Here is a 15,579-nt window from a genome sequence, read left to right on the forward strand (position 1 = left end):
CCCACGGCCAGGAGAAGAAAGCCCCTCCTGCAAGCCACCCCTGACTCCAGCACCTATGAGCGTCATGGTATAGCCGTGCACCTGTTAATGCCACTCTTGACTGCTTCTCTGTGAGTATCTCACATCGGCTTAAGCTTTTTATTTATTTTTGCTCGGCTCCTTTTCTTTTAGCAATATGACACCAGGTTGCACTCATTCGCAGCAGTGGTCAATTTTAATTGTCAGTTTGACACAACCAAGAGCCACTTGGAAAGAGGGTCCCAGTGACAGTTGCTGAGGCTCCTGGGGGCATGCCTGCGAGGCATCTTTCTTAATCGGGTTAATGGAGATGGGAAGATGCACCCTGAATATGGACAGCACCATTGTGCTCTGAACTGTGTGAGGAGAGCGAGCTAGCTGAGCACCAAGCAGGAATGCATTCATTTCTTTCTGTTTTTTTTTTTTTTTAAGATTTATTTATTATTTGTACTGTGTTCTGCCTGTATGTATGCCTACACACCAGAAGAGGGCGCCTGATATCATTCTAGATGGCTGTGAGCCACCCTGTGGTTGCTGGGAATTGAACTCAGGACCTTGGAAGAGCAGCCAGTGCTCTTAACCTCTGAGCCATCTCTCCAGCCTCTTCTGTCTGGTCTAGACAGTGAACGTGCAAGTTTGCCGCTGCAGCTTCCCCACAGTGATGGACTGTGGCCTGGAACTGTGAGCTATAATAGACCTCGTCTCCCCCAGATTGCTTACTGTCAGGGGGTGTCTTATGATAACATAAATAAAACTGAGACATCCACCGTCCTATCAAGAAGTTCTTTTAATTTTGATATAGTTAATTTACAAGCATGATGAGTTTCTAGTAGAAAATTTTAAGCTATTCAAAAGCACGAAGACGAAAATGTCACTTATAATTTAATATGATTTCGTTTTACTGTGTGTGTGTGTGTGTGTGTATGTGTGTGTGTTGACACAGTTACTTGTCCTGTTATTGCGCTAAAATGCCTGACAAAAGCAAGTTATGGAGGCACGGGTTTATCTTGGCCGGTAGTTCCAGGGTGGTACAGCCCTTCATAGCAGAAAGTCATGGTGGAGGGAGTTTGAGGTGGCTGCTCACATTTCCTCCACAGCCAGAAATATCAACGAATATTTACACTCTACTTCCTCTCCCCTTTGTTTATCTCAAGCCCAAGCAAAGAAGTGTTACTTCCCACATTTAGGGTGGGCCTTCCACCTCAGTTAAGCTAACTGAGATGCTCCATCACAGACAAGCTGAGTTTCTGTGGTGACTCTGAGTTAACAATGCAGATTAACTGTCACAGACCACTCTCGTTATGTAGCCAACACTGGCTACCTAGTTTTGATCTCCTGTCTCAGCCTCCTGTGTGCTGGGAACATAGGCATACGCCACCCCACCGTGTCTGGCTTTGATGCTGTTTTCTAAGCTGAGCAGCTGGAGGACAAAGAGTATTGCTGGAATAGGAGGAATGGAAATGACTGTTTGAGGCTGGGGAGAATGGGAGTTCTTTTTTTAGGATGTTGAATTTCAGAAGTCTCAGTCCATATGTCAGTTCAATTAAGTGCATATGGAACTCAGGGGAGTTCTGGGGTGAAGAAATAAAATTGGGAATATTAGCTTGTAGATGACTTTTTAAAAAAAATCATGCATGGGATGAAACTATGTGGACAGAGATAAGTGGATAACTTAGGAACTGTAATTAATAGAGTTGGGTAAAGGATGTGGAAAGGGTAAAGGAGACTTGGGAATGACAGAAGGAAAACCATAAATGTTGTTTGAAAAGCCAGAGGAAGTAGAGAGTGGCCAGCGTTACTAAATGCTGCTCACAGGCCAGGTAGCAGAGTGAGGAGTAGCCACTGGAGCTGGCAGCCTGGAAGTATGTGTGACTCTGGCAAGCAGATTAGAGCGTGTGGTGCAGTCACCAGCCTGCTAAAGCAGCGTGGAGATACAAGTGTAAAAGTGAAGCAACAAATTTATGGTGTGCGCAGATGCGCAGATGCATTCAGCAAGTCTGGAGTGGCCTTGGGTGAGGGGATGCTTCGTTTGTTGGGTTTTTGTTTTGTTTTGTTTTGTTTGTTGTTGTTTTTGAGACAGGATTTCTCTGTATCTTTGGACCTGTCCTGGAACTAGCTCTAGTAGACCAGACTGGCCTTGAACTCACAGAGATCCATCTGCCTCTGCCTCCTGAATGCTGGGATTAAAAGTGTGTGCCATCACTGCCTGGCTCTTGTTTTTTTTTTGTTGTTTTGTTTTGTTGTTGTTGTTGTTGTTTCCTTAAGATGGAAGAACCTCTTTCCGTGCTTAACAAAATGGTCTGATGAAGGAGAAAGGATTGGGGGAGGCAGATCGAGCCAGCTAGTGAGTAGGCAAACACTGTTTTGTTTGAGGAGCTAGGATCCAGATCACGATGGGTTGATTTTTCAAAACTGTGCCTTTCTTTGGGAAATAATTTAAAACGTACAAAAGCTACAAAACAAAAGTAGTAAGAAAACAGCTTTATGTCCTTTATCCAAATTCATTTATTGCTAATAGCTTCCATTTGCCTTATCTGTTCTCTTATACTATATCTTTCTCCCCCAATACATTGCTTTTTATCTAATTTACCATCTATATTCTATTTTACCAGGTGATCTAGTAATGTCCTTAATAGCTTCTCCCCCTTTTGCTACAGAACTGGTTTTTGGTGTCAGAGCTCCATAATCTGGAATGTCTCTGCAACAGTTTGGTAACTTCGCTGAAGAGAGAGTTCTCCTCACTTTTTGGTTTATTTTTGAACAGTCCACTTTAATTATAGAGGACAGTTAAGAGGATGAAAATCTATAGAACTGATATAGATGGGGAGGAAACTAGCTAAGGTAAATACAGTAGACAAGGAGAGGGAATGACGCAGGGTGAGCGTGGGCGTTCCAGAGTCGCAGGAGCCAGTCCATCAAGGATGAGCATGGGCATTCCAGAGTCGCAGGAGCCAGTCCATGAAGAACACTAAACAGTATTGAACATTTACATCACCATTCAAAACTCTGAGTACACGAAAGGAAAGACAGATGAGACGGAGGAGAGAAACAGTAAGTCTTCAATGGTGGTTGGCGTTTCTTCATTCCTGTGGATGATAGAGCAGGTAGACTCCAGTCAGTGAGGCTAAAGAAGACCCGCAGCACCATCAACCACCAGCTTGACCCAGTTGTCGTCTGGAGAGTTCTCCCCTCAGGAACTGCCAGGCAAGTTCCTCCCAAGTCTTCACAGCACATACATACAGCAGATTACATCTTACAGTATATTTACTCTTTGTGGTTGAATTATAATCAATAGCAGGGCCTGTCCAGGAAAAGTTCCAGCTGTTTGGAAACTAAGCAGCATGCTTATAAATAACTCATAAGTCAAAGGGAAGAGTTAGAAAATATTTTTACTTTAAGGAAACATTCCACATCTTTATGAGATGTATTGGAAATAGTACTTAGGAAGTAGTGCTAAATTTCTGTCTTATGAAAAAGAAAACCAGCCTCAAATTGGTGACCTCACCTTTGACTTTTAACTACAAAAGGAACAGCTAGTCTGGCTATATGTGCATGTATTTATACATATAATGCAGATGAGGCCCCAAGTAAATGGAAGGAAGAAATGACAAAGATTAAAGTGGAAATCAGTGAGACTGTGAAGAGAAAGACAAAGGAATTAAGAGCTGACTTATTTATTCTATTAGTGAATCAATAAAACCGTAAAGCACGTAGGTGGGGCATCCGAATCACCAGTCTCATGAATGACAGTGACAGATCCCATAGTTATTTAAAGGATAATTAGGATATACAAGGTTATATCAACAGTTTAGCAGCTTAGATGAAAACACTAGATTTCCTGAAAGACAACCTGCTAGAAAGCCCAGAAGAAGGAGATAATGGGAGCAGTTCTGTTAAAGAAACTGAATTCTGAGTAAAAACCCTTCCTGTAAAGAAAGGTCTAGGTAGGCCTGGATGGTTCCAGTGCTGAAGTCTACAAAATATCAAAGAAAGAATATTAAGTAGTAGAATTTACAGTCTATGCTCGCTTTCTTCCAAACATTTATTAAATCATAGTCTTGTTTCTCTGGGCATGTGCTGTATTTTTCCTCTCTACTTTTGCACACTGTGAAATTTTACATTTGAAATTTTAGAAAATGTGAAGAAAAGCAAGTAAATCTTTTCTGTACACATTTGTAGTGGCTAATGAGTAATACTCAATAGTCTTACTCAGGCTCTTGGATTTGTTTGCAATTGCAGGTCTTATTGCTGCAAATCTTGTGTAAGTATCAGTTCCACAGACACCATTCCTGATGTCTCCATCAGGACTACTAAAAACTCATGGCCAAGCTTGTCTCTTCACACATTGACCTTTCAACTGACCAAGTCGAAACCTTCTTTACTGTTAGTGATACTAGGGATTGAATCCAGGGCCTCGTACACCCTCATCACTTGCTGACCTGAGAGTGAGCTATAGCCCTAGCCTTCCAATACCATTTTTATATTGCAGGAAGCACAGTGTCATGACAATTTTAATTATTAATTATACTTTAATATACTATATCAAATGGTAAGATATCTTTTAAAGATTTATTTTATTTTATGTGTGTGGGTATTTTGCCTGCATGTATGTATGCACGCCATATGAGTGCCTGGGATCTGTGGAGATCAGAAGAGGAGTTCGTATGCCCTGAAACTAGTATTACAGATGGTTGTGCATCACCATATGGTTGCTGGGAGCCAAGCCCAGGTCTTATGCAAGAGCAACAAGCACTCATACCTGCAGAGCCTCTCCAGTGCTATTGTAAGATATCTTCATGATACTTAGATGGAAAACACATTTACTTATTCATGTTTTTATTGGATGCATATGTATCTGATTTTCTCTATATGCACTATGTATGTATAGGTGCCCACCCCTGAAACTGGAGTAGCAGTCATGTGTGAGCTGCCCACTGTGGGTGATGGGAACCAAACCCAGGTCCTCTGCAAAAGCAACAAGTGTTCTTAACCACTGAACTAACTCTCCAACTCATGCACACACACACACACACACACGCACACGCACACGTGTATGTGCGTGTGTGTACTTACTTAGATACCTTATTTAAAGTATGGATTTTAGAACAATATTTTCAGAAGAACAGATGTTTTACCTAATCCCTAACTTAATATAGTTTTCCCAGGCTTTTAATTTCCTGTTGAAATTTTCACACTTTCAAAATATTTAAAATACTGTTTCTTTGATGCTCCAGTTAGTTGTAATGTCTTGGTGAAACTTTTCCTGCATTTTTTTCCTCTTAAGGTTTCTGTGTTTATAATCCAGTCTACAAAGAGTTTTGTCTTTTGGCAGGAGGCCTTTCTGCTTCTTTAGTGCTGATTGGGTTTCTCTGTCCCAAGAGTCCCCTGATAGGCAATAGTCCCAATAGCCAATGGACTATTCTGCCTGGACAAGGGTCTTCCCCTTGCTCATTATTTTTTGTGCTTTATCTCTGTCCTTTGACTTTTCCGCTGTGTGAAGTCTGACTGTGGCTGAAGACACCTTAACAGTCATCCTTTCCATAGCTCTCTGTCTTTTATATGTTTTCTGATCTGAACTAAGGCTCTAACTCCGTGAAGAATTTTTAGTTGTTGTTGGATTGTACTTTAGTTGTTGTTTGTCCTTCTTTGAGATAGAGTTCCATGCAGCACAAGCTGTTCTGAAGCTCTCTAAGGAGCTGACAATGTCCCCATCTCCCCAGTTCTGGAATGTCAGGCATTGTCTACCATACCTGGTTTAATGCAGAGTTGAGATTTGAACTTAGGGCCTCCTGCATGCTTGGCAAGCACTTTGCCAATTGAGCTACTTCTCTAGCCCCACACTGAAGAAGTTCTTTCCTTAACTGAAGGGATGAACTGGGATAATAGCTTGATTTTCTTCATTTCTCTGAGGTATACAGAGAAGTGTGGGTTCTAAAAGACGGACTTCCCAGTTCTTTACTGTGCCGTGAGTTCAGCACAAATGTTGATTTTCAGGGTAACTTTCTCTATGCTCAGTATTTTCTTAGGGCTCCTCCTAGTAAATTCTCTCTCAGATTTAGTAAACATGACTACATGAAAAAGTGTTTCCATTTAAGTTGAATTCATAGGGTTTCACCCCAGTGCAAAAAGTGGGGTGTTATTGAAGCATGAATTCTGGCATAAGGTTTCCTTCCTTCGTTCCAGAAGCATTTCCTTTGTGTGTGTGTGCTCTGCAGTGAAGCTAATGGCTGCTTCATGACATGCTGCCCCTACTCCCCTCTTCTTTTCATTTGCTTAGGTCTCATGTCAGAGAGGTTGACTTGTGGTAGAAGATAACTTTTGTCATGAAGTCACCGTCCTTGCTAACTTTCTAGTGGTTGCATGCTGACTTCATTCAGAGTGCTTGTCAGTTGCAGCAGTTGGGGAGCTTCCTTCGGACAGCTTTAATGTGCAGGCACAAGTATTCCACAGTCAGTACATTGGCAAGGTGTCTGCTGTGTCTGATTTCTGTGTGTAATGAAGACTGCCTTATTCTGACCCATTTTCTCAGATTCATTATGGCCAAAGGGTTGCTTCACCTCGAGTTTTCCAGAACTGAAAACAGACTTAGGGGTCTCTAACTTTGATAATAGGTTTGGGAACTTACTCCAGTATGTGTATCCTTGCATTTGATATCAAAGAATGGCTCTCACAACCATTTCTCAACCAAATCATTAGGATGCTTCTTTCCATAATTTAGTGTTAAAGAATATTTCAAAAGGTCACTAAGTAAATTAGATATCAGAGAAATTCAGGGGCTAGCAGCAGAAGGATTAGTTTGGAAGGTTGAGATCAAATGTAGGTGCTTTGTGTCTTGTTCCAAAATTGACTGTGAAGACCTGCTTTCGTCTCCAAGCTTCTAGCATTTTCCCTTCTCCCAGTCTTGAGATCAATATCAAATTATCTTTCTCAGAGCATCTCTTTCTTCGGGATTAAAGGAATAGATTTATAACTAGGGCACCAATTCTCCCTCCCCATGCAGCTTTAGCTCGTGTTTACTTGACTGCTGTGACTCCAGGCCACAGACATCTAAGAGAAACAGTTAAATAGCTATTCCGCCAGAAGTAACCATCCAACTCCGCTGCTAACATGAATTCCTTCTATTAGAACTGCCAATCCTAAACCAATTTCACACCATCAACTCTTTTTCTTCCCCGTAGATCACAAGGGTCACATTGCCACCTGGCATTTCTCTTGAAAGAAGTGGATTATGGAGAGATTAAATGTCTTCAAGTATGTTGTCTCTCTCCATAGTGTGTTCTTCACGTTTATTTTATTTTCATGTTTATGAGTGTTTTTTCTGCATGTATGTGTGTGCCTGGTGGTAGTGAGCCACCATGTGGATGAGAGCAAGGACAGCAAGGGCTGTTAACCTCTGAACTCTCTTCAGAATCTCTCCATAGTGATTTTACATTGAAGGAGTTAAGTGTTGGCCCTTTAGCTTTCTGAAATAGCTTTTGTACCTATTTTGATAATCCTTTCCTCAAAGTTCTTCTGGGTATTTGTGATTGGGAATTCTCTTTCTGCTACCCAAAGGATTTTTTTTTAAAGACAGAATCTCATGAGGCCCAGGCTAGCTTCAGTCTTTCTACATAATCAAGGATGACCCTGGACTCATGCCTGCACCTTCCAAGTATTGACATTACAGACCTTTATCACCATACATGGCTCCACAGCTGTTCTTCAAGTCAAGGCCATAGCAGGTGTCTATGCAGGATTCTTTGACACTAGAGCTTCCTAGATGAGGTCTAGACACATGTTCTGGATTCACCTTGACTCACTTGTTCCTAAATAAGGGCAGTGTTCTTAAGATGCACCTCACTCCAGTTTGGGACAGTACCTGGGTGCTCAGGTCTTGACTTACAAGGACTTGTAGTCCTCTTAGAAGATGGGTCGTGTCTGTTAGAAGTCTCTTATGAAAATGAAGAAAAACGCAAAGTTGAATCAACGCTGTTAGTAATAGGTATAGGATAGCTGGAACAAAAGTATTTTCTGGGAGAATCTGGGGGGATTCCCAAATGAGTAGTGAAGAGGTAGTATGGATTTTTACTTCTGTCACCCAACGGGCAAGTGGGTTTGAATATCAACCAACTAGAGTAGCCAAGACAAAGGACTTGAGAAAAAAAAGTCAAGCCATCTAGTTAAAGAAGTGACAGATGACTAATGAGATCGATGTCAGTATACAGGCTTCCTTACTCAGAAGGTTTTGCTTACAGCTTGTCTTACATTATTGAAAGAAACTGGAACTAGAAGAAGCCTAGAAACACTCACCTGTGCCCTATTTTAAGATGAGGAGACTGGTACAGAAAAGAGGCAAGAGAACATACAGCTGGCATTTGTACAAGTCTTTAGAGAAGACTTTTGCATGTGTTACATCATTTATTATTTTATAGACAATAATTACAGGCGTCATTTCTTGACAATATGTGCAGATCTGTAACGAGCACATTGTGGTAGCTATTTAATCAACTTTATGATTTTATCGATTGCTCCCCCCCTTTGAGACATTAAAAATATGAAGTTTAGAGTAGTTAAATCGTTTGCCTAGAATGCTACAACTGACTAGGAACTTGCTGTCATGGCCGCCTGATAAACTCTTCCCTTGATTTTCAATAGTGTCATGGGTCATGTTTATGGTCACAGCAGGACTAGGGCTGATATTCACTCCCCGAAGGAACAGGATAGTTGAAATAAGGAATGTTGTCAGGTTACAAATGGCAAATCAGCAGGTTCGATATCAGCAGTCACAGTTTCAGACTTCCTTCTGAATCCTAGCATCCAGAGCAAATAGAGAAACAAGCAGGGACAGCAGTCAGTGCCCACACAGGAAACACCTTCTAGACAGCCAGTCCCTGGCCTGGGGCATTTCTTCCATGCTCTGTTATGGGAAGAGGCTACTGAGTGGATATCCAAGCCCACAGACAGTTCAGTACATACAGTAGTGACTTTTGCAGCTGTCCCTTAAGTTTTCTTTAGGGTAGGTTCATGTTTAATGCCAGGACATGTCAGCATGGCTCTATGAAAGTCAAAGACCTTGTGCCCTGAATATGAGACTCCCAGATGATCTGCTGCCATTGTAGGGTGAACCATAGGGCATTGTTTGAATAGCAGCATGTAAATTTAATGGTGCTTTTGCTTGCTCACTGTGTGCCGAACAAGCACTACAGATGAGAACCTAGTGAGCATGCTCAATGGAGTCTTCACACAGTTATCTTCATTTTTATCGCAATGCTTTATAGAATATGGTCTGGGGGCAGAGTTGGGGGTGGGAAGAGCCCAGATAAAGTACCTCAGAATTTTGATTTTGTTTGAAGGCTACATTACAAATTTTTTTGTTTCCTTATATAATAGCCTCTTTAAAAATAATCTTTTACTTTCATACTTACACAAGCAAAGTCTTTCCTGGAAGTTAATTTTAACCTTCAGATTTGAATGATGGTAAAATCAAAGGGATTGATTCATCATCATGGTAATTATGGGCTATTTGACTCAGTCATGCTATCCAGTGTAAGTTCAATTGAAAAATAATTTGTAGATGATTAGGTTAATGGTCAGTTGGCTTGTGTGCCTTGTCTATTACTGTCTTGTCTGATTTGTTAGCTGAGTAAATATATTTTTCTAAATTTAAATTTCCATTTCTAGTCTTTTAGGTCCTGTACTTGTGTGTATCTTGAGATATCAGACTCCTGTTTGAGAACAAATGTCAAGAGATAGCAGGAGTGAAGCCTTCCACATCTTATTGAACTTCGTAGTTCTTTCTCTGTGTAGGAAGCCACATACAGACTGGAGTTGCTGCATCTTGAAATCATAATCTGAAGACCAGATGTGTTGCCCGCATATAGACATCCATAAGTTTATTTCATTCTCCCTTTAGAGAATGGGAAATATCTTCCTTGTAGGGACAGGAAAGAATTAGGAGACAGACCCTGACCTAAGGGAAGTTCTGGAAAGATTATTGCCTTTTCTTCTGTGACTGGATGTTGTGCTAATACTGTAGACACCTGAGAAGAAGGGAACTTCCTTCCTGGATTGAAGATGGAGAGGATTTGGGTAACGGGTGGAGCCAAGAGGAGGCTGCAGAAAATGAATGTAGAGTTGCCAGCAGCTCTCCTCGAGCTCCCGTGGATCCTAACTCAGCCTAGATTCAGACTTCCCCATCCACCCCACTCCCATAGAAGCCCCGAGTATCTTAGTGACTTTGCTGGGGTGTTGGTCACTGCTACTCTGCAGCTGGGCTGTGGAGAAGGCCCCCTCCCTCACACCTCTCGTCGATTCTTTCCCCCATGGTGTTTATTCTCAGGTCTTTGTTTTTCTTCTTGTAGCAATGCTGTCCCAACACTGTCCTCTTAGGTCTGGACACCCTGATCTGCCATGTCTCAAGCTATTAAGAAAGCATCCTTCCCAAATCAGAGTTGGTTGGAGTCCTGCCACCTCCTGCCCCACAAGGAATATAGCACATGGGTGGAAATGACCCCCATTCTGCCCGTTCACTGGCCTCATGCAGCTGAGAGCCGGGAAGGAGGTTAAGGGCCAGTTCTCTGAGAAGGCTGAGACTTTAAATTGCCGAATGAGGCAGGACTTGGCACTCTTAGCACCGAGCACCTTTGATGCTTTATGGTCAGGGGACCATAATGAAAATGTAACGACTCCTGTTCATAGGAATAAGATCTCTAAGCTGCTGTAACACGTCTCCTCCGCCCAGGGATAGACGAAGCTTGATTTCTTCTAGCAGTATAGATCCCATTCTCTTTATTCTGCTTTTCTGCAGGCGGTTGGAAGAGAATATCGGTCGTCTGGTTTTCCTTATCCCTTGCTCTGACAACTGAGCATGTGGGTGTCACTTTTGTCTTCGTCCTTACAGTCTTTTTATACAGACACAGTGCACCGCCCCACGGTGCATGGCTTCCAAATAATCTGAATTTTATTCCTCAAACTAGAAAAGCCTTACATTATGCTACTTCTTCCTTTGAAGGCCTTGGTTTTAGGCATTTCAGTTCTTGGGAAATTAATATTTGGTCTAGTGAGCATGAACTTTGCCTTCTTCGCCAGTCCTAGGACCAGCCTCTCAGCCAAATCACCTGGCATTTTTATTGTTTTTTCCTTCACTCTCCCTGGGTTTATTGCAGTTTCTAATTTGAGCTCCCTATGATAGCCAGACACCAGACTGCTTCATTCTCAAGAGGATTTCTCTGCGTGCACTGACCCTGAAGCTTAGAACTGTGACCCACAAAAAGATATACATAATGGAACTTTCAAAGAAAAGAATTTGATAGTTTTATTCGATTTTTGAATACATTCACTCCTGTGGTGAAGGCTGATTACCCTCGTAGGAAACAGCTTTTCAAAAAGTAGGGAAAAACTCACCTTCGTGGTCTCTTGCTATATGGGTATCTGTATCACACATATTAAGTAGTCCAGGAATCGTCATCACAGAACATGAAAAGCATTCATTTCGCCTAGGATAGGTTACAAGACGGAAGGACATATTTTCCAGATGTGTAGAAAATGCCTAGACTTAGAGAATCAGGAAGGATTTGTAGAAAGTGTTGAACTTCACGATGTTCTTCAAAGGCTGTGTGTCTTCACGGCTGGGTCACTAACCCGTGATGATCCTTTGTGGTGGTGGGGCCTTTAGGGAGCAGGGGCCAGCCCAGGAAACTAGGTGTGCCCTTGAAGGGGCTATCGGGGCTCTCTTTCTTTCTAGATATCTGATACCATCAAAAGGACAGTTTCTCCCACTATGCACTCCAACCATGATAATAGTACCTAGGGGTCGTTGACTGGACTCTCTGAAACCAGAGGCAAGAATAAACCTCTGTTTCCTTTGGATTATCTGTCTTATATTTGCCAGCACAGCAGGAAGCTAACAGTTCCTAAACTGTGAGCCTCAGTTTGGCGTCTTGTGAGGCCACCACCCCCAGTGACACTGCCACACAAGGAAATGTGGGAACTGTCTTGTCATTAGAAAAGATCTTGCTAACAGAAAAAAAAAAGTCTACAAAACACCATTAGAATCCAGGTTCTGTACACCTCTGTAGACCTGTTGGAGAGCACAAACAGCCAGACCCTGCAATTCTTGGTGTCACCAGTGTCGTGACCCTGATTTGTAACTCCGGTGGTGTGTGTGTAGATAACTGTAAGTGGAACAGTGTACACGGAGAACTCGATATTGTGTCTGAATTTAGAATTTTCTAGAACATACTCTCTTTCTTTGTGGTGGTGGGGGGCACAGATAATGCATTTGGTATGAAATCTGACATAAATGGAGTTATTGAGAGTCTTTTTGAAGTGGTAATTTTCGGTTTGAATATTGCGACAGCAGGTGGAGCTAGTAGTAGGAATTCTATTCCTGGGCCATTTAAAAGGCAGCAAGATCTACAAGCCTTACATCACTGTGTCTGCTGCAAAGCTTTAGAATAGTAAATTATTAAGTGTTAGCTTTGGAAAGCGATTGTAGTATTGCAGCAAGAAAGCTGTGCTAAATGAAAACTTAGTCTTCAGAAAAGAGGCTTGGTTGAGATGTGTGTGGCCCTGGGAAGCAACCCGAGAGCGTGCTGTGGACCATGTGTTTACAGACCTCCCACTGTTTAAAATAGGAGGTATATGACTGTGGGGAAAACAGTATGAAAAGACATGATTATTCAGAATAGTGTTATTTGTGTTATTAGATTTTCATTTTAAGTGGTAGTAAACATACAATTTAAATACTTTTTCCTATTAAAAACCAAAGGACGTTTGCTCTTTATACTATACAGTTGTGAAATGATGACATATATACTTTATAACTCCAAATATGGCTGTGTTATCTGAATATGTAATTAAAGAAGACCACAGCATTCATATGCTCTCTTTCCTTATGAATCACACAGTGACCTATGCAGCTATACTCTGCCCCTCATTTCTCTGAGTGAGCTGCAGTGATCAGAGCAGACCTTTGGCATGAATGTATTTCTTTTCTCTCTGAATCCTATTTTTTTTCTTAAAGTGATAGTTTATTTTACTGGCCATGTAATTTAAAAAAAAAAGACTCACTGTTTGCCATTACTCTCTGGAGTTAAAGATGGTTCAAAACATAATCTTAATGTTTCTTTTTTTTTGCTGAGAATTAGAAATGATATCTCCATAATTATTCTTATTTATTCAGTACATGTTACTTACCTGGCAAGCATGTAATGAATGCCTGTTGCACACAGGTTTCATGCTGAACACTGGGAATGAATTTTTAAATAGCACATGATCTTTTTCCCTACCATCTCTCAGCTAAACATGTGGTCAGGCCACTGCCATAGAGCCCAAGCAATTCCTTTAGTGTGTTGTGACCTCTAGACTGCTGGTTGCAGCAAAGGGACTCAGCTGAGCAACATCAGAGAACCTTTAAAGTGAAGGTGATACTTCAGTAGCATCTGGAAGGAGATGTGTGATAAAAATTCACTAGGAGAAGTAAAGAAAAAGGTGCTTTCAGGCAGTGTGTTCGCACATGCGAAGAACCTGTGGGTGCAGGAAGCACCAGGATGCTTGCTAGAGGGGCTGGACCATGGGCTGAGGTAGGACGCTGATAGATCTTATAGAATGCGCACCGCCCGTGAATAAATTATTCAGGAGTTTAAGCAACTCTGGGTGTGATTTAATTTATTAGCTTTTGGAGTTCATGAAACTAAAGTTATGGATATGATCTTTGGGAACATGCATGGCTAGACTTAATTTCAACCTCAGCTAGCATTTTAAAATATGTTCTCTGGTCACAGGGTGATTAGATGGGAATGGAGCCGCATCAATCTCTGTCCTTAGCAACTACAGGGAAAAATGCTGCATATGCTAATTAAGTGCAGCACAGTCTACCCTCTGCATCCAAAGTTGCTGCACTGCCACCAACTACAATGGAAAGTATTCGAAATAAAATTCCTCTGAACTGAACACCTGTGTACTTTTTCTTCATCATTGTTGCCCAAACAATGCAGTCCAATTACATAGTGATTATGTTAGTTACATAAGCAACTACAAGTGATCTGGAGATGACTTGAAGTTTATAGGAGAGTTCTGTAGGATTATACTCAAACACTACATCATTTTGTATAAAGGAGTTTTGCATCCTCCAGTTTTGATGTCTTCTGGGAGAATCCTGGAATGTGCATCCTCCTTGGACACCAGTGTATCTGGATGGCTGTATTTATTGAATATCTGCTGGACAATGTAGCTGGGAGATAATGCCTGCTCCCTTAAGAGTAAGGCTTCCTGGGTTATTTTTCCTCTTAGCTGTCTCCAAAGTGTCATACAGTAAACACATCTAAACCACAGCACTTTATCTGTCCCCTGGTCCTGCTTTTCCCCTGGGCCTTTCATCCCTTTAACTGACACCTCACACCACTGGGTACTCAATACAGAACCTCTGTGTTATATTTGACCTTTCACCTGTCACATCTAACTCATCATCAAGTTGTGCCATTGCAGTTCTAAAGCACGGCCTTCCACCCCTGTCCCTTTCACTGCTCGTTCCCATAATTGCTTTTACTCCCAATCCTTTTTTACAAAAACAAGAACATGAAATGCCTTTCCAAAGTCTAAATCAGATCATATCAATTCGCAATGAAAACCTTCTACTGACTTCCTATTGCAACTTCAGTAACGCCCAGCTATTTCCTGCAGTTCCCAAGGACTGAGAGTTCAGGCCCTGTGTCCCTCGCCAACTCTGTGTATTATTTCTTCCTCTCTTTTTGAAGCTGTTCTAATTGCGTGGTCTTTCTTTCATTTCCTACCCCATGGCCTTGGCATATGCTGTTCCCCTGCTCCTCTTCTCATTCTGTAGCCACTGTTGTATTTCCATGGTTTGGGTCTTTGCTTAAATATCTCCTCCACTAAGAGCCTCCTCCTCGAGTCTATGCCACAAAGACTCCTGGGTCCCCTTGTACAACCTTTCACCCTCTTCCCCATCATTGCACATGCCACAGTTTTCAGGGATGTGTGCACTTGCAGTCAAATTGCATAATGGCCACCTCCCATAGTACTCTGTTTCCTTGGGAACTGAAATCATGTTCTTTTGCACCTTCTACCTCCAGCATTTATTATAGTGGCTGGCACATGGTGGGTCTTTAAAAATTGTAAAATAATCATTTAAAAACATAAAACTACATGCTTTTTAAAGCTTATAAATCATTAATCTCAAATAAAAAATAAAAATTAAACTTATTTATCTATTTTAATGTGTATTGGTGTTTTTGCCTTGGGATTGGATTCTCTGGAGTTACAAACAGTTGTGAGCTTCCATGTGGGTGTTGGGTATTGAACCTGGATCCTCTGGAAGAGCAGTCTGTGCTTTTAGCCACTGAGCCATCTCTCCAGCCCCAAGAAAATTGTTTTAGCATTGCAAACTCTTGAAGCTGTTTTGGGAAAGGCATATGGTTCAATGTTATTAGTTATGCCGCCCAAACGATAGAGTTACACATACTTATTATATAGTTTGGGGATGTTTTTAAAACAAAATGATAACTTTTTAATGGAAATCCTACATTATGCAAATGAACTGCTCTTTCTATATATTTCAGGCTC

At 41.5% G+C, this 15,579-nt stretch overlaps 1 protein-coding gene across 2 annotated transcripts in view; it reads left to right on the top strand.

Moving 5' to 3' along the window:
* The window catches only part of Efcab11 (EF-hand calcium binding domain 11), a 163,673-nt gene that overhangs the window by 9,421 nt on the left and 138,673 nt on the right, over positions 1-15,579 (top strand). The gene's annotated exons all lie outside the window — the stretch shown is intronic.

Source organism: Microtus pennsylvanicus, chromosome 14, assembly GCF_037038515.1.
Source record: "Microtus pennsylvanicus isolate mMicPen1 chromosome 14, mMicPen1.hap1, whole genome shotgun sequence".
NCBI lineage: Eukaryota > Metazoa > Chordata > Mammalia > Rodentia > Cricetidae > Microtus > Microtus pennsylvanicus.